Here is a 24,234-nt window from a genome sequence, read left to right as displayed (position 1 = left end):
ATTTTGAGTACAATGGCTTCTCAGTTCTGAAGAAGAATCACACTTGATTCCAAAGTTAACTCTGTTTCTCTCTCTCCACAGACGCTGCCAAACCTGCTAAGTTTCTTCAGAGTTTCTGTTTTTGTTTCAGATTTCCGGCATCCACACCAGTTCACCTTTTACCAAATCTCAAAACTCTACAGCCACTGTGTGTATTGCATAAGGCTCTGGTCAGACTGCATTTACAATACTGTAAGCAGAGCTGGGCCCACTATTGAAGGAAGGATGTGCTAGCCTTGGAGGAGTTTACAAGGGGTTTACAAGAACGATCCCTGAGATGAAGGGAACGTCATATGAGGAATGGTTGAGGACTCTGGTTGAGAACTTTCGAATCAAATGTAATTCTTCTTCAGAACTGAAGAGCTATTGGACTCAAAATGTTCACTCTGTTTCTCCACAGGTGCTACCAGACCTGCTGAACTCCCCCCCCCCCCCCCCCCCACCCAGCAATTTTTGTATTTGCTTCATATTTCCCGCATCCAAAGCATTTTGCTTTTACCAGACTTCAAATGTTTGCAGCCACTCTATGTTTGAATGCACCCTGACTCATATCCACTAAGTTTATTTTGGACAGTGCTCGCAATTTTTATAAGGTCTCCAGTTTCTTGTTATCTTTGAGGCACGTATTCACAAGCAAAGAGAAATCGAATTTTTCTCAAGGGAAGAAACGTGTTTATTTGCTGTTATTTTACAGGTTGGAAATCGATTTGTACAAAGTTGACTCGGGTGCACAAGTACTGAATAAAACAGAGGCATTCGCTGCGGCTCCACGCATTTCTGAACAACGGTCACTGGACTCTAAACTTCAACTGTATTTCTCTCCATGATGTGGAGGTGCCGGTGTTGGACTGTGGTGGACAAAGTTAAAAATCACACAACACCAGGTTATAGTCCAACAGGTTGAATTTCTCCAGTAGTCTCCATTATTGTTTAAATTTTCCAGCATCCGCAGTTCTTTGTGTTTTTTTTAGCCCCACGCACTTTGCGTGTTGAGAACAGTACCGTCTGGGAAAGGTTACATAAGCTAACATACATATTGTATGTGATGTGATACACCATTGTGAGTTACAGTTCTAAACAACAAACAAGGTTACTACACCATGAAAACACACCTATCAAATTGCAACCTCCCATAAAGCTGTATCGACACATTTAATCATTAAAATGAGGCACACTTTTTTTTTATAATGTGGTCCTGCTCTTAATAATCCCCATTTGCAAAATGAAGGTCATTTCAACCCACTCTAATAGTAGTTCCTGATAAATGACTTATTGTCACAAGGCAACACTCTGGAAAGTCTTTTTTTAGTTTAAAGTTTGTCAGCGTTGGCTATATCCAACAAGCGTCAATAATCCTTTAAGAGCATACATTTGGCAGCTCGAATTCTTCAGCTCCACCAACAAGCTGTAACCTTTGTTGCGGCTTGTTTAATAATCTCATTAACACTTTGGAGAGTCTACAGTTGTGTGCGGTGCGTGGAGCACGTTTCCCATATGCCAGCCCACCCGCGACCCGCTGAGCGCCTCCTTTCTCAGCGAGATTTCAAATTAGCTTCAAGTCTCTAAAAGCCGTCGGCAGGTAGCTAGGATACAAACTCACTCACAACTCACCGACTCCCCAACTCTTTACATCCCCCAGTTACCTCTCAGACTCGAGTCCAGGGGAAATAAAAAAAGATATACGCTTCTATTGTTATCCTACCCCTGACCAAACAGCCCTGAGCCGCACTTGAGAGGAGAAATTTGACCCAGCGCTTGAACGCGTTAAAAAAAGTCACTGCTAGAGAGATATTGGCTGTTTCACGGTTTAATCGTCACTTTGGATATATTATATACAAACGTTATTTGGGGGGGTGGGGGGGGGGGGGGCAGATGGGGTGCGAAACAAGAATCTAAAATTGGATGGACAGCTTCCTTATCTGGCTCATACCGTGTTTGAAACGTTATTTTTATTTTAATAATGCAGAGAGAGGAAATGTGTGGAGAAAGATCTGTTGTAAGCTGATTGTGTGGAGCGAGAGTTGAGACACCTCTCGCCTGTGATAGAATTGTAATTTGCGGCTCATCTCGCCTGCAGACTGCTGCCCGAGCAAGCCTGCGGACTGAGGGGGGGGGGGGGGGGGGGGGGGGAGGACTTGGTGGGGGTGGGGGTTATTAATTAAGAGCAGGACAATGGCACGGGGCCACTCTTGCTGAGTTCCTTTCAGTTTGTGTGGGGACTGTCCTCCGAAGCTGGTTTGGGACACGCGCCGTCAGCTGGTGAGCGCAAGGAACCCCAGAGCCCCCCCTCCCCATTCCAACTCATCACACACACCCCCACCCCCATCTCCATGGGGGACCCCCAGGGTGGTGGGGATGTCTGGTGGGGAGGGCTAGCTTTGACAATCCCTCACTTACTGAAAAAGTACACAACACGCACTTATATACTTTAGCCTTTGATACCTAACCGCTAGGCAGAGCTCATTATAACCAGCAAGAAAAATCACATGAACTAAAAGTTACAATTAACAAAGTTACAACGTCGTTTTTGTAATTGTGGGGGAGGGGGACATGGGTGGGGTTGTTATGGGTGGATCACAACCGCTTCCCAATTCGGAGAAAGTGAGGACTGCAGATGTTGGGGATCAGAGTCGAAAAGTGTGGTGCTGGAAAAACACAGCCGGTCAGGCAGCATCCGAGGAGCAGGACTCAGTCCTGATGAAGAGCTTATGCTCGAAACGTTGACTCCTCAGCTCCTCCGATGCTGCCTGACCGCTGTGCTTTTCCAGCACCACTCTCTTCCATTAATTCCCGCTTCGGACAGTGAGTCCCCATGGCCCTTCAGTGAATTCTCTGCAACCCCCCTATCCCGCTGTGAACTAACACGAGCTTTACTTCCCAACTGGTTCCTCAGACCCGCACACCAAGCCGAACCATTTAACGTTAACAATCACACAACACCAGGTTATTGTCCAACAGATTAATTGGAAGCACACTAGCTTTCGGAGCTTCCTCCACAGCCACCTGATGAAGGAGCGTCGCTCTGAAAGCTAGTGCTTCCAAATAAACCTGTTGGACTATAACCTGGTGTCGTGTGATTTTTTAACTTTGTACACCCCAGTCCAACACCAGCATCGCCAAATCATGAACCATTAAACCTGATCCAAAATGATTTGAACGGACTTTTGGGTCTAATTAATAACCCACCCCAACCACCCTGACACACCGCCCATCCCAGAAAGGTGTAGCTACGCCCAGTGAACTTGCAAGTACCTTATTTATTCCCCTGGGTGTCCACCTGCTGTTTCCTGATGAAGGGCTTATGCCCGAAACATCGATTCTCCTGCTCCTCAGATGCTGCTTGACCTGCTGCGCTTTTCCAGCACCACACTCTAGACTCTAATCTCCAGCATCTGCAGTCCTCACTTTCTCCTTCCTGTTGTTACTGAGTCCTACTCAAACCAACAATAGTCTCGCCATCTTTATCCTGACTTTCTTCTCCCCTTACACACTGAGTGAAGAAATTCATAGAATCTATACAGGGCCATTCAGCCCATCGAGTCTCCATCGTCCTTTCAAAGAACATCCCGCCCAGACTCAGGCTCTACCCCATTCTATCCCTGTAACCCTGCATTTCCCATGGCAAACACCCCCCTCTCCCCCCCACCACCACCATCCTCACTATACTTGCCTGAACTCTATGGGCAATTTAGCATGGCCAATACACATAACCTGCACACCTTTGGACTATCCTCCTTATCTCAGTCTTAAATTGGTGCCCCTTTATTCTGAGATTATGCCCTCTGGACCTAGACTCTCCAATGATGGGAAACCTTACCTCAACATTTACCCTGTCAAATATTTTAAGAATTCTATATGTTTCAAGGCGATCACCTCTCATTTTTCTAAACTCCGGTGAGGACAGTCCTAATCTGTTTAATCTTTGCTCACGAGACAATCCCTCTATTCCGGGGATCCTCCTCCTCAATTTTCTCTGAACTGCCTCCAATGAAATGATCTCTTCTGTTAAATGAGGGACTCAAAACTGCTCACAGTACTCCAGATGTGGTCTCACCAGCACCTTGTACAGTTGCGGTACCATTTTTCCATCATTATAAGCTAACCCTGTTGAAATAAGGGCCAACATTCCATTAGCCTTCCTGATTATTGCTGTCAGTCCTGAAGCAGAGTCTTAAAGTGATGAAAATATTAGGACTGTTTCTGTCTCCCCAGGCCTGCTGAGTTCCTCCAGCATCCTTTGGATTTAGTCCCGCTCTCAGGGTTTGGTCTGAGTGTGTTCGCTAGGTTTTAGTGACCTTTTTGTTTAACGCAGGGGAACGGCTGGAATCACTGATTTAGAGAATTGCAGGCCGGGGTCTATCTCAACATTTGTTCCCCTCCGCCATCTCAATTTTTGACCAACTCTGGCCACGTTTGAGTGTACAACGGAGCTACATTGTGTGTGTCTCTGTGTGTCCGGAGTGTGTAGCTGGAAAAGCACAGCCGGTCAGGCAGCATCCGAGGAGCAGGAGAATCGACATCAGGATTCTGAGTTCCGTGTGAAATTCATTGCCGATGAAGAGCTTATGCCCGAAATGTCGATTCTCCTGCTCCTCGGGTGCTGCCTGACCTGCTGTGCTTTTCCAGCACCACACTCCGGACACACAGCGACTCCAGCATCTGCAGTCCTCAGTTTCCCTTGTGTGAGTGTGCGCGTATATCTGTGTGTGTGTCTGTGTGGGTGCGTGTATCTGTGTGTGTATATCTGTGTGTGCGCGTAATATGTATGTGTGTGCGTGCGCGTATATCTGTGTGTGTGACTGTGTGGGTGCGTATATCTGTGTGCGTGCGTATATGTGTGTGTGTGTATATCTATGTGTGTGCGTATATCTGTGTGTGTCTTTGTGTGTGCGTATATCTGTGTGTGTGTCTGTGAGTGCGTATATCTGTGTGCTTGTGTCTGTGTGTAATGCGTGTCTGTATCTGTGTGTCTGTAGTATGTGTTTGTAAACACTATAGTCTGTATGTCTTTGTGCGCGTTTGAATGTCTGTGTGTGGGGGGGGGGGGGTAGAGGTGGTGGGGGATGGCGCTTAACACTGCATGTGGTGACTGCTTGACAATGGATTGAATCTGAGTTGGTGCAAATGATACCACTATATGGAAGCTGACTAGTGCATTTTCTGGATAACAAATTATCCCCTTAAATAAAAAATATTTTAAAACAAATTGAGGAAGGGAAGACTTCAAAAGCGGAGGATGATCGCAATGCCACTGAATTCCGTGTAAAAACCGAACGAACTGCGAATGCTGGAAATCAGAAACAAAAACAGAAATTGCTGGGAAAAGCTCAGCAGGTCTGGCAGCGTGTTTGCAGAGAAGTCAGAGCTAACATTTCAGATCGACTTACCCTTCCTCAGAATTCTCCACAGATGCTGTCGGACCTGCTGAGCTTTTCCCAGCAATTTCTGTTTTTGTTTCTGATTAGACAGCATCTGTGGAGAATTCTGAGGAAGGGTAAGTCGATCTGAAATGTTAGCTCTGACTTCTCTGCAAAGACGCTGCCAGACCTGCTCAGCTTTTCCAGTAATTTCTGGTGTTGCCACAGAATTCTCTGTTAATGACGTTTTAAGGAGGTTTCAAACTGATTTCTCCTTTGGGAGAATCATTGTTTCGGGCACAGGCCCTTCGTCAGGAATCTTGTGTTCCGTGTAAAATTCATTCCTGATGAAGGGCTTATGCCCGGAACGCTGACTCTCCTGCTCTTCGGATGCTGCCTGACCTGCTGTGCTTTTCCAGCACCACCCTCTCGACTCTGTTCATATTTAAAGTCTATTTTAATCTTAACGTTTAAGGGCTCCTCCAGGTTAAGCTTTAGGGTGAAAGTTGTGTTTGTGCACAGTTTGAATGAATAATATCTGACCCCCCTCCCCCCGCAGGGTTGTGCTTAGCCCAGGTGCCTTTCACACGTGGATTCGGCTGGGTCACTTCCCCAGGAGCAGATATCTGACCTTGCCCAGTTTATTTGAAATTACCGAATTTTCAGACAGCGGCTCGCCAAAACTTACTTACCCAGTCCGGAAAACAAAACCCGACTCACATCGGAACCACCGCCGTCCCTTTCCCCGCTTAAAACAAATGACCCCGTTCGTTCCAAACGGGACGGGAAGTCCCGCTGGAACCAACGCACAAAACAGAAATCCGCAAACTCCCCACCGACTGCGCTGTTACCAAGCGGGCAGGGCGATACTTATCAGTTCCTCTGTAGGTGCATGAAATAACAAGAGAAGCAGTTTTGAGGTTGCATTTTTTGGTTTGCACCCTAACGCTTAACCCCTCTCCCCAGCCCCACCACAGCAGAGTTTTGCAACAAACCGTAGCCCCAGTAATAGACACAAAAACAAAAATTGCTGGAAAAGCTCAGTAGGTTTGGCAGCCTCCATGGAGAGAGATCAAGAGTGAACGTTTCGGGTCGATTGACCCTTCTTCAGAACTCGTAACAGGTCTCTGTTCTGCAGTGAACAAAACTGCGGATGCTGGAAATCTGAAACAAAACCACAAGAGACCTGCTGGAGAAACTCAGCAGGTCTGGGCAGTATCTGTGGAGAGAGAGCAGAGTTAACATTCGGGTTCCAGTTGGATGGCGTTGATGAAGAGTCGCGGACTGGAAATGTGAACTCTGTCTTCTGCCTCCACAGCAGCCCAGCTTACTCAGTAATGTCGGTCGGCGAACGCGGCCAGGTTGCAGAGTTGGATGGAGTGGATGGAGTATCTCAGGGTGCTCCGCTGATGGGACAGAGACATGGGAAATCCGCAGAGTAAACTCTGATCAGGGGAGAGCCCAGCAAAGACCAGAGCCGCTTACTCTGGGGTCCCATTCCCATTCACAGCAGTTAAACATCACACAACATCGGGTTTATTTGGAAGTACAAGCTTTCAGAGCACAGCTCCTTCGTCAGGTAGTTAATGGGGCAGGATACATAGGACACAGAATTTATAGAAAAAGATCATAGTGTCATACAACTGATGCCATGAATTGAGCAAAGCTAGATTGCTGTTAAGTCTTTCACCTTTTAGAATTGATGTGGAGATGGAGGTGTTGGACTGAGGTGACAAAGTTAAAAATCACACAACACCACTACTCCACAGTTGCTCCACAGCTACCTGATGAAGGAGCAGTGCTCAGAAAGCTAGTGCTTCCAAATAAACCTGTTAGATTATAACCTGGTGCTATGTGATTTTTAACTCAATCTTTTAGAATGGGGTGCATTCATTAATTTGTAAATCCCAGAACTTCTTTCAAGACACATCCCCAGAAAACTTAAAAGTTTTATTTTAAAAAGTGATATCTCAGCTTGGACAATGCATTAAAGATGTGAGGTTACATTCAGTATGTATTCCAGTCTTGAGTCAGACTGGTTCAATTTCCAAAGTAGGAATTTATAAAATATCATTGACAGCAGATTTTGTTTTGGGAGTGATTACAAGGTGCAGGTGTTGTGGATACTGATGAAGACTCTCTCACAGTTAGGGTCACTGAAACCCTGGCCTGATACTCTGATGCAGTGTTGAGTAAATTCTGCTTTGTTTTTGGAGACGCGGTATATCTTTGAGAGCAAAACGGTGCTGGAGAAACTCAGCAGGTCTGCAGAGAGAGAAGCAGAGTTAACCCTTTCAAGTCCAGTGATCCCTTGTCATAGAATAGCCTTTATAGACTAGCCTTTATTGTCAGGCGGAACTGAACCCAGATTGAAAGTGTCACCCGACTTCCAAATGTTAACTGTTTTCTCTTCACAGATGCTGCTACATCTGTTGAGTTACTGTACTTTTGTTTCAGAGTTCCAGCATCAGCTGGAATCTTTGTTTTATATTCCTGAGAGCCTGACCGAGTGAAAATAAACTGTCCCAGTTTCGTAAGATCTGCTGTTTGCCTAAAATCAGAAACAAAAGCAGAGGTGCTGGAAAGGCTCAGCAGAAAGTACAGCATCTGTGGAGAGAAAACAGCGTTAACATTTTGGGACCAGTGACCCTTCCTCAGACTGATGGTGGGTAGGAAAACATTGGTTTTGTGTTCCCAACATCTACAACACTCTGGGTCCAGGTGGGGGAAGAGTTCCACAATTTTCTCGTACTTTTTTGTGTGAAGCATCACTTCTTGATCTCTTGTTTAAAATTGGCTCATCTCTGCTCTTGACTCCAGCGGAAGTAATTTAAGAGCATCCATAGAAACATAACCCCTGCTGCTCCTCTGATCTGGGTGCATCCTCAAATTCATAATCCTGCCTATCCCTGATAATGTTTCACCCACCTTCTTATCAATAGTCTATCTCAGCTGAAAAATACTGAAAGACTCTGCTTTCACTGCCTTTTCTAAAAGAGTTTGAAAGACTTAGTACCCTCTCGGAGAAGAAAAATTGCCTCACCTCTGGTACAAATGGGCAACTAATTATGTTTAAGTGATGAGCCCCCTCAGCTCCAGGCTCTCCCGTAAATGGATACATCCTTTCCATCCTGTCATGACCCCTTATATTTCAAACAAATCATTTCTTGCTCTTCTGAACTCCAGTGGATATAAGCTCAGACTGCCTTAGACTGCCCTAGACTGCCCTGGATTGCTCTGGACTGCTCTGGACTGCTCTGGACTGCCTTCGACTGCTCTTGACTGCCCTAGACTGTCCAACCTTTCACACAAACAAAGAAAGGAACAAGTGTAGGCCACTCGACCCTTCAAGCCTGCTCTGCCATTCAATAAGATCTTGGCAGATGTGATTTTAACCTCAACTTTACATTCCTGCAAACCCCCAGTAACCTTTCACCCCCTTCATCATCGAGAACCTATCTACCTCTGCATTAAAAAAAATAAAGATTTTGCATCATCTGTCTTTTAAAGGAATTCCAAAATCTCACAAGTCTCAGAAAGAAGAACATGTTTCCTTATTTCTGTCTTAAATGGGTGCCCTCTTATTTTTAAACTATGACCACTAGTTCTTCCACAAGAGAAAAACTATCCAACTTGCATTATAAAGCAACCCACCCATTCCAGGTTTTAGTCTGGTAAACCCTCTCTTCCTCTTTATGTCCCGATGAACACATCTTTGTATTTGAACAACACGTATTGTGTGAAAAATATGAATTGTTATTGACTAAAGTAAGCAATAATGAAGTACGAACAGTTACTATTATTGCTGACTTCAGCAGGCTCATTCCAATAAAATCCTGGTTGCAAGCTTTGTTTGGTATATTTTTGGTTTGCCTGCATTCAGCCAGCACCTGAAGCATGATAGTATAGAACTGCCTTGTAACTGTGTTCAGTGTGACTGACTACCAATCACATATCTGGAACTGTTCAACACTTCACAGTTACTGGTCTTAGCTTTAGTGTTTCTGTAGGCATTACTATAACCACAACTATGGGTGGAGATGATGCTTTAGTGGTAATTTCATTGGAGTACAAATCTGAAGGTCCAAGTTAATGTTCCAATATGGGTCCAAATAATAATTGGCCAAATAATGGAATTAAATTCAGTTATTAATATGGAATTGAAAGCTAACCATCAGTAATGCCGATCATGAAATTGTAGTTCATGTCCATATGCAGCAAAACGTAGACAGGTTAGGCTTGGCCTGACAAATGGCAAGTAGCATTCATGCTCCACAAGTGCTAGGTAAAGACTATTTTCAACAAGAGATAATCCAACCATTCATCCCTTGAAATTCAGTTACATTACTACGGGTGAATCCCCCACTTTCAACATCCTGGGGCTTACCATTGACTAGAAACTGAACTTGACCAGCCATTTAAATACTGAGTTTAAAAGAACGATTATGAGGCTGCAAACTATACAGCGAGTAACTTACCTCCTGACTACTCAAAATCTGTCAACTCTTATGAGGCACAAGTTAGGAGTGTGATAGGATATTCTGCTGGATGAGTGCAGCTCCAACAAACTCAAGATGCACAGGGAATCAACTTGATTGGCACCATATTTAAAACCTTCAGCATTCACTCTGTCCATCACCAATGCACATTACAGCAGTGTGTAGCATCTACAAGATGCATTGCCGTAACTCTGAGACTGTCAGTACCTTTCAATTGGTGATCTCTACCGCCTTTAAGGACAAGAGCAGCAAATACTTGAAAAACTACTATCTATAAGTTCCCCTCCCAAGAATTATACACCATCCTGACTTGGAACTATATCACTATTCCTTCACTGTTACTATGTCCAAGTCCTGGAACTCTGTCATCAATAGCTCTACGGGTGTACCCACACCAAATGGACTGCTGTGGTTCAAGGTGGCAGCTCACCATCAGGCATTCTCCAGGCACTTAATGATGGATACTAACTGGAGGCCCAGCCTGCAAGGTCTTCATCCTGGAATGAATAAAATAAAAGGTTAAGTCAATGCTCAAGATAAAAGATTTAATTTATTGTTATCCTGTCCACAAAGAAAATCTGTGTGCGTTACATTCTATTTACTCTCCCTCCAGATGACCCCCACTTTCTTTGGTAAAAATATACTCATCTCGCATTCATTCCATTCCAGAGCAATAGTATATACAGTGTAGTTACAACATCAATCAAAATTGGACACCAATCATTCAATCATTGTGGATTTATGGCTTGAATTTAATGAAACTGAATGCACCAATTAGAAATGTTTCTCAAATTGCTTTTGGGCTCAATTAGAGATGAAACCATGTTTACATTTTTCAGCTGCTTTCAGCCTAGTTAAACAAAAGTGAAATAGAATGGAGGTCAAAGGTGAAGTGATATTTACCACTAATTAGCACATATTTAGGCATGAACATTCTAAACAAATTTGAAACAATATAAAAGTCTATTCAAACCAAATAGCAATGAAGCACCATTTATCCGAGCAAGTGTCAATACCTATTTATAAAGCAGCAACGACTCTCTAACTAAGTATTTCTACACAGTTTGTAACGCTTGGAATATCTGGCAGTACATCAGCCCTTATACTATTCATCACCTCCTGGATCTTGTAAAGTGTTATCTTGAAAACTAGTCAATGTTTTATGAGAGACAAGCCCGAATCCTGCTCAGAATCCTAGTCGGGAGGAGTTGCTTGATAAGGCCACCAGATTAATTTATGTACTCTACAAATGAAAATTGGCTGGCTGTAAATTGGGGAGGTGTGTGGGGGATGGGGATTTGAAGATTTTGGTGGGGGGAGGAGTGTTTCAGCCTGGCATCTGTTGTCTCAGGTGCCTGCAGGGATATTCTATCAATGAGTAATGACACACCAGGAGCAGAAGTTACTTCATTCTACTCCACCTATAACGGAAACTGAAAAAGATCGCCACCTATCATTGTCTGCGTTCAACAAATCCCATTGAATTCCTTTGTAACTGTGGGGTAGATGAGATCTACCAAGGTAGTTCCACTTTCACCATCCTATTGAAAACAGCCAATTATTGGTACTTGGAGATCATATAAGTAATCATGTGCCCTTTGCAATCTAGGCAAGAATGACTATATAAAATAACATTTTTAAGTGGCACAGATCATATCAACCTGTCAGCATTATACATGAATTTTGCTAAGCTGTATCATGAATGATTTTGGTTTTAACCAAGCTGAATAAATATAAGTTAGTCAGTGATATCTCTATTAAGGAAGTTGTGAGGAAGCTCTCACAGAGTGAAAATTGGTATAGTTGAAGCAAACAGCATAAATGCATTTAGGGATGCTGTATGAGTACAGAGGGGAGATATGAGTAGAAGAAAGGTGAGAACCATAAAGTGAGTGAATGTGAAAGATTCCAGGTCACTATTCCTGAAGAACAGGAATTGAGTTGTCCATGGTGCCTTGTCCAATATTTACCGTTCAAACAACTTTAAAAGAACAGATTATTTGGTCATAATCACATCACTGCTGTGGAAGTTTTCTGAATACAAATTGGCTGTTATATTTCCTACATTATAGCAGTGACCACACTTTAAAAGAACATCATTAGTTATGAGTTCTTCACAAATGTTAGTCTTTCTTTTGTTAACCTAATTTAGAGATGGGAATGTTACTGCTAATCCTAAGGATTTTTTTCAAATTAACCTACTAGAGATGTTATGATGCAGAATTCCATTGAATATCTTGGTTTTCCAGTGCTAAGAATTGTCCTTCACTGAGTGTTGCAGATTGGGCATTCCAAGGTTCAGGACTACGTGCTGATGGATGCACTAGAGCTTGGTGCCACCAAGGTGCATTCGGAAAAGGTCACCATCTAAGGCTTTTCTGCTATGATGTACCAAGGATCTGTTAACTTATAGAACCCCTTGTAGCTTATAGAGTCATAGAGTCAATGAGATACAGCACAGAAACAGGCCCTTTGGTCAAACTCATTCATGCTGACCAGATATCCTTACTTCATCTCATCCCATTTTCCAGCACTTGACCCATATCCCTCCAAACCCTTCCTATTCATTTAAATGCTACAATTGTAACAGCCTCCACTACTTCCTCGGGCAGCTCATTCCATACACACACCACCTGCTGTGTGAAAAAATTGCCCCTTAGGTCCCTTTTAAACTTTTCCCCTCTCACCCTAAACCTTATGTTGGAATAATTTTTTTTAAAACTAGCAAATTAGCAAATATACCTCTTCTGCTCACATCCAAATCATTTCTATAAATGATGAAAAATAGTGGACCCAGCACCGATCCTTATGGCACTCCACTGGTCACAGGCTTCCAGTCTGAAAAACAACCTTCCCCCACCATCCTCTGTCTTCTACCTTTGAGCCAGTTCTGTATCAAAATGGCTAGTTCTCCCTGTATTCCGAGAGATCTAACCTTATTAATCAGTCTCCCATGGGCAACCTTGTCGAATGCCTTACTGAAGTCCATATAGATCACGTCTACCCCTCTGCCCTCATCAATCCTCTTTGTTACTTCTTCAAAAAGCTCCATCAAGTTTGTGAGACATGATTTCCAACACACAAAACTATGTTGACTATCCCGAATCAGTCCTTGCCTTTCCAAATACATGTATATCCTGTCCCTCAGGATTCCCTCCAACAACTTGCCCACCACCGACATCAGGCTCACTGGTCTATAGTTCCCTGGCTTGTCCTTACCACCCTTCGCAATTAGATTGAAGCATCTAAAAGTACAAATGCTCAAATGGGTAAGTATTATTTTTTATTGTAATACCATTACATCGGATTCAAGCATCGCCCTTTGAATCTACAGAATGAGACATTATATCTATAATGGTCACTGCTCCCTAGGGGTTCCTTCACATTAAACTCCCTAATTAAGTCTGCCTCACTACACATCACCAAATCCAGAATTGCCTATTCCCTACTGGGCTATATCATAAGCTGCTCCAAAAAAAAATCCATCTTATAGACATTCCACAAATTCCATCTTTGGGATACACTACCAATCGAATTTTCCCAGTCTATCGACATATTTAAGTCCCCTGTGATTATTGAAATCATACTTTTCTTACATCCCTTTTCTATCTCCTAATTTATTTTCTGCCCCATATCCAATTGCTGCTCGAAGCCTATACATACATCTGAATTGTTTTCTTTTATGGTTTCTCAACTGTATTCACACAGATTCTATGTTTTTGACTCTATATCAGTTCTTCCTATCAATTTACTAACAAGGCAACACCACCCCCTCTGCCCAACTAACTGTCCTTTCAATAGGAGGCATATCCTTGGATACTTAGTTCCCAGTCACGATCCCCTTACAGCCACATCTCTGTGATACCCACAACATGTACTGCGTGCATTTAGTAGAACACCCTCAGTCCTGTGTTGACTGCCTACCTTGTCATAGTTGTCCCCTTATCTGTTGTGCCTAAAGTTATATTCCTGAGCCTTTCCATAGTCTTTATCCCATTGCTTGTACTTATCTTCATTTTCACTCCTTTGAATATGACTCAGTGCTTTCAAATTACATATTAACAACTGGAAAATTGAACAGAATAAGTTCCCTGTCCTCAGCACCACAACCATTTTAAATGTTAATAGATAATGGTAGTTGTTTTTCCCTAGGATGGGGGATTTCAAGATTGGGGGCAGGTTTTTAAGGTGAGAGGAAAGAGATTAAAAAAGACATGAGGGGCAATTTTTTTTACACAGAGGGTGTGGAATGAAGAAGTGGTGGTTGTGGGTACAATTACTACATTTAAAAGACATTTGGGTAATTACATGAATAGGAACGGTTTGGAGTGATATTGGCCAGGAACAGGCAGGTAGGACTAGTTCAGTTTGAATTATGTTTGGCATGTACTGGCTGGACTGAAGAGTCTGTTTCCGTGCTCTATGACTCTATGATGAGATAGCTTTGGCAAATAGAGTTAAGGAGAATCTAAAGGGTTTTTACAAAGACATTAAGGACAAAAGGGTAACTAGGGAGAGAATAGACCCCTCAAAGATCAGCAAGGTGGCCTTTGCGTGCAGCTGCAGGATATGGGGGAGATACTAAACAAGTATTTTGCATCAGTATTTACTGTGGAAAAGGACATGGAAGATATAGAATGTAAGGAAATAGATGCTGACATCTTGAAAAATGTCCATATTACAGAGGAGGAAGTGCTGGATGTCTTGAAATGCATAAAAGTAGATAAATCCCCAGGACCTGATCAGGTGTATCCGAGAACTCTGTGGGAAGCTAGAGAAGTGATTACTGGGCCTCTGAGATATTTGTATCATCGACAGTCACAAGTGAGGTGACAGAAGACTGGAGATTGGCTAACGTGGTGCCACTGTTTACGAAGGGTGGTAAGGACAAGCCAGGGAACTATAGACCAGTGAGCCTGATGTCGGTGGTGGGCAAGTTGTTGGAGGGAATCCTGAGGGACAGGATATACATGTATTTGGAAAGGCAAGGACTGATTCGGGATAGTCAACATAGTTTTGTGTGTTGGAAATCATGTCTCACAAACTTGATGGAGCTTTTTGAAGAAGTAACAAAGAGGATTGATGAGGGCAGAGGGGTAGACGTGATCTATACGGACTTCAGTAAGGCATTCGACAAGGTTGCCCATGGGAGACTGATTAATAAGGTTAGATCTCTCGGAATACAGGGAGAACTAGCCATTTTGATACAGAACTGGCTCAAAGGTAGAAGACAGAGGATGGTGGGGGAAGGTTGTTTTTCAGACTGGAAGCCTGTGACCAGTGGAGTGCCATAAGGATCGGTGCTGGGTCCACTATTTTTCATCATTTATAGAAATGATTTGGATGTGAGCAGAAGAGGTATATTTGCTAAGTTTGCAGATGATGCCAAAATTGGAGGTGCAGTTGACAGCGAAGAAGGTTACCTCAGATTACAACAGGACCTTGATCAGATGGGCTAATGGGCTGAGAAGTGGCAAATGGAGTTTAATTTAGATAAATGTGAGGTGTTGCATTTTGGGAAAGAAAATCTTAGCAGGATTTATACACTTAATGGTAAGGTCCTGGGGAGTGTTGCTGAACAAAGAGACCTTGGAGTGAAGGTTCATAGTTCCTTGAAAGTGGAGTCGCAAGTAGGTAGGATAGTGAAGAAGGCATTTGGTATGCTTTCTTTCATTGGTCAGAGAATTGAGTACAGGATGGTAAAAGCAATGACTGCAGATACTGGAAACCAGAGTCTAGATTAGAGTGGTGCTGGAAAAGCACAGCAGTTCAGGCAGCATCTGAGCAGTAAAATCGACGTTTCGGGCAAAAGCCCTTCATCAGGAATTCAGGACTATTGAGTACAGGAGTTGAGAGGTCATGTTGTGGCTGTTCAGGACATTGGTTAAGCCACTGTTGGAATATTACATACAATTCTGGTCTCCTTCCTATTGGAAAGATGTTGTGAAATTGAAACGGTTCAGAAAAGATTTACAAGAATGTAGTAGGATTGGAGGATTTGGGCTATAGGGAGAGGTTGAATAGGTGGGGCTGTTTTCCTTGGAGCGTCAGAGACTGAAGTGTGACCTTATAAAGGTTTATAAAATCATGAGGAGCATGGATGCGATAAATAGGAGAAGTCTTTTCCCTGGGGTGGGGGAGTCCAGATATGGAGGGCACAGGTTTAGGGTGAGAGGGGAAGGATATAAAAGAGACCTAAGGGGCAACTTTTTAACGCCGAGGGTGGTACATGTATGGAATGAGCTGCCAGAGGAAGTGGTGGAGGCTAGTATGATTGCAACATTTAAAAGGCATCTGGATGGGCATATGAATAGGAAGGGTTTGGAGAGATATGGGCCAGATGCTGGCAGGTGGGACTAGATTGAATTAGGATATCTGGTCGGCATGGACGAGTTGGACCGAAGGGTCTGTTTGCATGCTGTACATCTCTATGACTCTATGTTACAGTGCTGTTCAATCAGAATTATGTACTCATACTATAATGAGGAGAAGGAACATTTAATTTGCTCCCTCCAGTGCCTTGCCTGTGAATGCATTTTTTTTTACAGGGCTCCCAATTAAGTCTTTGAATACAGATTTTCTCTGACTAGGAAGTTCTAAAATTAAATTAATTAAAAATTAGTTCCTTCAGGGAACAGATATTCCATTGATTGCAGATAGTTCAAGGCAGTTCCTCAGTGTGGGAGTGGAGACTTACTGAGGACTGACAAACATCTGCATACAAGAAGGATGCCAGGTATCTTGCTGGATGAAAACAGAAGTTGCTGGGAAAGCTCAGCAGGTTTGGCAGCGTCTGTGAAGAGAAATCAGAGTTGATGTTTCAGGCCCAGTGACACTTCCTCAGAACTTGCAGGATGAATTGGGCGCAAAGCCCATCAAACTGGCTTTGCACCAGAGTGATAAATCCAGGCTTGTAGTTTTCGATATGAATCACTGGATTGCTCCATATTTAAGTAACACATACCTTTAAGTTAAATATTATAACCCAATGCTTGTGGGTAAACAATGATCAATGCCATTATTTAGTTAGGGTGGAGCCCAATTGAAAATTTTATCCTGTACCACAATGCGTGCTAGCCTTACTGGCAGTTCCTCAGTAAATATCAATAGGTGGGCATTTAGAGAAACGGTTTAAACCTTTTAAATGAAATGTTAAATCAAGGCTCCATCTGTCCTCTTAGATGGACCTAAAACTCCCCACAGAAATCATTCAGAAGAGTAGGAGAGTTTTCCTTGATGTCCTTTATTGGACAGAGCATTGAGTATAAGAGTTGGGAGATCTTGTTGCGGTTGTGCAGGGCGTTGTTTAGACCACTTGTGGAATATTGCGTGGAAAATCTCCATCCTATTGGAAGGATGTTGTGAAACTTGAAAAGGTTCAGAAACGATTTACAAGGATGTTGCCAGGGTTGGAGGATTTGAGCTACAGGGAGAGGCTGAATAGGCTGGGGCTGTTTTCCTTGAGCATCAGAGGTGATGTCATAGAGGTTTATAAAATCATGAGGGGCATGGATAGGATAAGTAGACAAGATCTTTTCTCTGGGGTGGGGAAGTCCAGACCTAGAGGGAATAGATTTAGGGTGAGAGAGGAAAGATTTAAAAGGGACCTAAAGGGCGACTTTTTCACGCAGAAGGTGGTGCGTGTATGGAATGAGCTGCCAGAGGAAGTGCGGAGGCTGGTACAATTATAACATTTAAAAGGCATCCGGATGGGTATATGAATAGGAAGGGTTTCAATGGATCTGGGCCAAGTGCTGGCAAGTGGGAATAGATTAAATAGATTAAGTTAGGATATCTAGTCAGCATGGACAAGTTGGACTGAAGGATCTGTTTCTGTACTGTACATCTTTATGAATCTACGTCACAACCAATTTCCCCTCACCCAATCTCATTTGAATATGGTAGTTGTAATGTCACGTTACTTTTTGTGGGAGTTTGCTGTGTGCAGACTGGCTACTAGCTTCTTATATTGCACATTTTACGAGCACATCATTGGCTGTAAAGTGCTTTCAGTGCTGTCAGCTCGTATATAAATCAAAGTCTTCAGAGGCTACCAAATCTTCTCTACAAGCCTCTACAGTTTCTTCAAACAATCAGAGTACACGAAAATTCTTCACAACAGAACTTGACATCGCAATAATATCGATGCATGAGGCAACTTCAGGGTGTCACATAATTATATATTGCAATTGTTCTAAATCACCATTAGAAAGGGTTCCAGAATGAGGAACAAACGAGCAGTGTTTCATTCTGTTGTCAACATGACACTAGACTGAACTTAATGACACAGACACAAATAGAAGAAACTGAATACGGACGGAAAATAAATTAAATACTGTTTTTAAAAAGGTGTGCCTTTCACTGAGGCAATTTTGTTCGACTCCTGTGAGCAATGAAAAGAGAATGAAAGCTAATTGAACAAATGCTGGTTAGGCAAAATTATAATATCAAAGTCAATGGAATTTGAAAAAGTCTTAAAACTTACCTCATATGAGTCTTAACCAGTCTGTGGCCTCAGTTCAGTTCCACACCCTACAATAAACTTTTCTGAACATTTATAATGGCACTGGACTGGAGCCTTCTATTTGTTTTGATACAATAGTTATTGCATGTCCTTTAAACAGACAGGTGTTTCCAAGGCTGCACTGATAATACCTGACTATCATGGGTTCAGGCAGTGCAGTTATACTGCAGGCTTGCCACTATTAACTGCTGCACAGCACAACCAACTCTACATCACTCACCAGCCAGGCAGAGTGGAGATCTGTCTGCCAGTGTCCAAATGATAGCCAGATTTTTACTGCCAAAAAATAAAACTGATTGGTGAGATGTCTCTGGTAATTGTAAAACATTAAAAAATAGACTATTTGAGAATCAGTATTGTTTGTTTGACAGCGAGAAGAAACCTGAAATTAAGCTGAAACTCATGTGAAGTAACATCCTCAAAGTGATTCCAAATTGCACACTAGAATTTGGTATGATATCAAGATTTTTTTTAGTCATTCACAGGTTGAGGGAGTTGCTGGCTAAGTCACGATTTACTGCTCATAATTGCCCAGAGGGCAGTTGAGAGTAAACCACGTTGCTGTGGGTCTGCAGTCACATGTAGGCCAGGTCAGGCAAATTGGCAGACTTCCTTCACTAAAGAACATTAATAGTTTTGCCTATTGCTATATTGTTGTAACTCTGAAATAGGTTCAAGTTCAGCGCAGGATAAAGAGATAAAGGTCTCCTTTTCTTCTGCAGATTGTAAGAGTTTTACATGAAATAAGGTTGTGTTGGTTTAATCTAGCTTTTATAGAGTATGAGCTCACATCATAAGTTTTCTCTGATTTGTTACAAATTAGTGCTAAAATGGGAATTTCACTGTTGAGGGTTTATAGTATACCATGTGAACTTTACTATGCTAACTAGTATTATCCTTTACATGATAAGATTTGTACTCCCCATATCCACTGAAGATAATGTGTAATAAAACACAGTTCACTTGCTTGGGTGGATATAGCTGTAAAATGGAAAAGATTGACATGATGCAGGACAAAACAACCCAATGCATTGACATTACCTTCATCCACTACCTGAAACATTCATTGCCTCCACCATTGACTTATTGTGGCTGAGCTGTGTGTCATACAAGATGCACTGCATCAACTTACAAAGATTTCTTTAGTAGCATCTGACAAAATCTGCTACCTGTACTACATAGAAGGATAGGTGTAGCAGATGAACAGGAACACCAATGGTTCCAAGTCAGCATCTTTAATGGACCTATGTTAGCATTGCTCCACTTGGCAAAATCTATTGTCATTTCTGCTGACGCTGCAGCAGAGGCAGAACATCATTGGAATGTCTCAAGGATTTGCAATGCAGGATATAATTACAAGACTTTTAAAAGAATATAGGTGAACGTAACAGAAAGACTTAAAATTCACAAACTTAAAACTTGCAATAAAGCTCAAGATCAAAGCTTTTTTGATATACTTCCAGTATTTAGTAAAGGAGGGCAGTGAATTCAACAGATTGAAGATGTCAGAGAATACTATTTCCTCTTTAATAAGGAGATGTGACATTTTCAAGACAGAAATAAATTGGTCAGTGTACATGGACTGTACTCTAATAAAGTCAGAACAACATGACTCGCAAGGAACTGTCCAACCAGATGGGTGTGGAAAGAAACGGAATTTCAAAGAAGGACTGATTGCAGACTGGAAGTCTGTTAAAAGGCAAGTCTGAACAAGGAACAGAGAGACATACCAGGTGGTACCACGAGTAGGTATCCCTGAGCTGAAAATGTGTTGCTGGAAAAGCGCAGCAGGTCAGGCAGCATCCAAGGAGCAGGAGAATCGATGTTTCGGGCATGAGCCCTTCTTCAGGAATGAGGAAAGTGTGCCCAGCAAACTAAGATAAAAGGTAGGGAGGAGGGACTTGGGGGAGGGGCATTGGAAATGCGATAGGTGGAAGGAGATTAAGGTGAGGGTAATAGGCCGGAGTGGGGGTGGGGGCGGAGAGGTCAGGAAGAAGATTGCAGGTTAGGAAAGTGGTGCTGAGTTCGAGGGTTGGCCTGCTGGGCACACTTTCCTCATTCCTGAAGAAGGGCTCATGCCCGAAACGTCGATTCTCCTGCTCCTTGGATGCTGCCTGACCTGCTGCGCTTTTCCAGCAACACATTTTCAGCTCTGATCTCCAGCATCTGCAGTCCTCACTTTCTCCTAGTAGGTAATCCTGAAGCAATATGCAAGTAAATGTATGAATGCATTAAGAATATTTGTATAAGATGCTGGAACAAATCATCACTGTAGGAAGGAAGAACAGTGTAGTAACAGGTAAAGTCACTATATCCCTCTCATTAGAACACAATGACTGATGGTGAGTTTAACCTGAGGTTTAACGTACCTCAAGCAAGGGGATGAGTTTCATGGTGACTTCAGGTGGAAGTGGAAATTGAATCCATGCTGTCGGTGTTATTCTGCATCACAAACTAGCCATCCAGCTAACTGCAATAACTACTTAATGAATTAGGCAAATTCTTCCTTTTTTTCTTATTTCAAGCATCTCATATTCCTTGAGAAGCATCAATGATTCCCAGGTCTCTTTCTCGATCCATAAACTTTACCAGATACTAGTCCCGTTAAACTTAGCTTGCAGAAGGATTTAGTACATTTGCATTTTGACCAGATTTTATCTCTACATAATCCCTGAAATATTTATGTTAACTGTTGCTTCAAACATATTCATCCCTTTTGAGGTTTTTGAGCATGCATCGGTGCAAGTTATGCACTTGTTAGCCTATTGAATGTACTAAAAATTGATTTGGTTTGACTCCAGTCTGCTGTCACTATCAAAACCTATAGCAAATGTCAGCAATAACTGACGGAAAGTCTTCGCAATTTTCAATGCATGCAATTTTCAATGCAAGTCATTTTCAATGCAAGTCAATTGGATTCATCCTGTTAAAATTGACTCAGTTGGTACTTGTAGAAAGCTCTTTCAGAAAACACGAGATTAACAATTGAGTGTTGTTTATTATAATTAGGGTTAAATTGGTGCAAATGTAAATGAGTGATAGGGTCCCTAATGATGTGATGGTAGTGCCACCACTGACAGTCTAGGTTCTAATCCCACTTGTCCTGGAGGTGTGTGCCAAAACAGATTGATTAAAAACAATGAAATGCTTCCCAGAAAATTGGTCAACACATTTCCAAATCACAGGTTCAACCACTAGTGCATAAAAGTGGTTTTATTGGAGGTCTTGGTCAGAAAAATATCATGAACTTTAACTTACATTCCCGTTTCATCTTTATTATAAATTTCATTTCATAGATTTGTGAAAGTGAACAAGTAAATGATATCTTGGCCATAAACAAAGATGCAAAGCAGGAAGAAAATTCCAGTGAGACCAAGCAATAAAACATGGAAGGGAGACAACTACAAATGAAAGTTATCCGCTATCAATTATTTATACAGAATACAATGGGGAGTTGTAAAAGGCATCTTGTCCACTTTATGAGAGGAGTAAGTTATATAACAATGAGGACATAGAAAATAAGAAAAATGGCAGTAATTCATAAGCAACAGAAGCTTTATAAATTAAAAAAAATCTTTAATTATTAAAGACTTTCATTAAGATAATAGCTCTGAAGTGTGTTAGGGGCGTTTCCTGTGATTCTCAGCCTTGAAAATTCTCTTCATGTTTTCAAACGAGCATGCTGTTAGAAACAGACAAGTTGAGATTGATTTTTGAGCTGGACATGGAGAACAAACCAGATCCCTTGTGACGGTAACTAAGTACAACTGACACATTTGTTTCAATAGGAGAAAGAATCTAGAAACACACTTCACCAGCAGTCACCAGCTTTTGAAATCCAGTATCTTTTTCATCTGCATTCAGAACTTTTTTTTCCCTAATGAAATGGAAAATGGCAAGTGGGTCAAACATATCATGTGGTTGGTACAATATTGGTATGCTTGGAGAGGATGGTGATCATGGCCAGAATTCTGCATATCATAAGTCTTTGTATCAGTAGAATGAGATCCAGAATCTGAAGTGCTGCAAGATTCAAGAGTGCAGGTGGAAGAACACTCTTCTGTTTTTAATGGAAATCACACAGGCACAGTAAAGCTTAATCCTTTACCTTTTCAAGGTACTCTACCTTTTCAAACTCCTTCATTTTACAGATTTTAAGTGGGACCCCTTAATCGTCTCTGTTATAGAGAATCTTTTTCCTAATCAGTTCTATTATCACACTTCTGAATCTTCCACGTTTTTGCCACTCTTTATATAAAAAAGCATTCTTCTCCAATGTCTCAGAATCCTTTAATAGGATGGAGACCACAACTGTTTACAATGTGCTAAGAGAGATAAATCCAAAGTTTGGTATACTTTTACTACTAAGTTCGAGAGGGTTCCGAAGAGATTTACCAGGATATTGCCAGGTTTGGAAGGTTTGAGTTATTAGGAAAGGTTAGATTGGCTGGCACTCCTTTTTTACTGCAGTGTAGGAGGTTGAGAGATGACATAATAGAAGTTTATAAAATAATGAGGCATACATAGGGTTAATGGTAATTGTCTTTTCCCTCAGGTGAAGGATTTCAAGATCAGGGAGCACATTTTTAAGGTGAGAGGAGAGATATTTAAAAAAAGACATGAGAGGAAGAGTTTTTACACAGAAGTTGATTCACATGTGAAGTGAACATGTGGAAGTGATGGATGTGGATACAATTACAATGTTTAAAAGACATTTGGACAGGAAGGGTTTGGAGGGGTATATGCCAAGCGGATGCAGGTGAAATGAGTTTAGTTTGAGATTATGTTCTGCATGGACTGGTTGGACCGAAGTGACTCTATGACAATATACTTCACTTACACTGAGCATTAATGCCAAACCTCTTGTTGAAAGCAACCCCTGAAAGGACACAGGCATTTCATCTAATTTACAGGGTTCATTATAAATTTTAAACTTTGCATTTTTGCACTCCTTACGGATCAAGAATAAAAATGTTCACATTCAGTATTGTTCCCAATATCATTGAGGAACTAAAAGTGAGAGATCAATCTTCTCCTGTGGGCTGTATGCAAAGCAGGTATAGCTGGAGTGACGCTCCACCAGATGGATCAATAATATATCAACATTCCAAGACGGCTTTATTTGAAAAGAGTGGACGTGAATTTGGCATGAAATGGAAATGTAATTTCATGAACTGGTATACATCAGGACAAGAATGAACTCTTTGGGCATGAAATGAACATACATTGAGGATGAATTAAGCAGTGGATTGAAATTGAGCATGCATTGAGTATGCTTTGAATTTAATTGGGAATGAAATAGACATGAATTGAACATATCTTGGGTATTCATGAGGCCTGTTCATGACCCTGTTGGTCATGCTGGTGTTGAGGTGAATATTACACTACTGTGTTTTTTTTATTTTGCTGCGCCATTTATTCATTTTTAATCAGAAACATGTGATACCAGAATTGAGAGGTTGTTTTTCTCATTAAAGACAAAAAAGGAGCTCCTCTAGAAACGGGATGATAAGAGGTGATCTAATAACAGTGGGTTGAATGATACACGTATTGTGATGGTTTATAAAAGTAGGACACAAAAATATACGATAACAGAATGAAAAGAGAGGTCTAAGATTGGGTGTATGGCAGGACATAGCAAAATTGGAATGATGGCACCAGGCAAAATGGGATGGTAACAGAATAAGTAAAAAAACACCAAAAAACAGTCTCGAGGAGATTAAATGAAATAAGAGAATCATCACTGGAAGCTGCTGTCCATGGGGGTTGAAGTAATGATCTGGAATTGATTATCTCCCTGTTGAGTCTGGAAGAC

General features: G+C 41.9%; 1 long non-coding RNA gene across 1 annotated transcript in view; it reads right to left on the bottom strand.

The window, feature by feature from the left end:
- The window catches only part of LOC148139896 (uncharacterized), a 130,646-nt gene that overhangs the window by 14,518 nt on the left and 91,894 nt on the right, over nt 1-24,234 (bottom strand). Inside the window, exon 3 of the long non-coding RNA XR_015753226.1 lies at nt 10,326-10,392. This is a non-coding gene — a long non-coding RNA (uncharacterized LOC148139896). The remainder of the gene's footprint in view (nt 1-10,325; nt 10,393-24,234) is intronic.

The sequence above is a fragment of the Chiloscyllium plagiosum genome, unplaced genomic scaffold (assembly GCF_037043375.1).
Source record: "Chiloscyllium plagiosum isolate Xiang-an unplaced genomic scaffold, Cpla_swu_hap1 HiC_scaffold_36, whole genome shotgun sequence".
In the NCBI taxonomy this organism is placed as follows: domain Eukaryota; kingdom Metazoa; phylum Chordata; class Chondrichthyes; order Orectolobiformes; family Hemiscylliidae; genus Chiloscyllium; species Chiloscyllium plagiosum.
The sequence above is the reverse complement of the archived record's forward strand: the minus strand, read 5'-3'. Positions and strand labels throughout refer to the sequence as shown.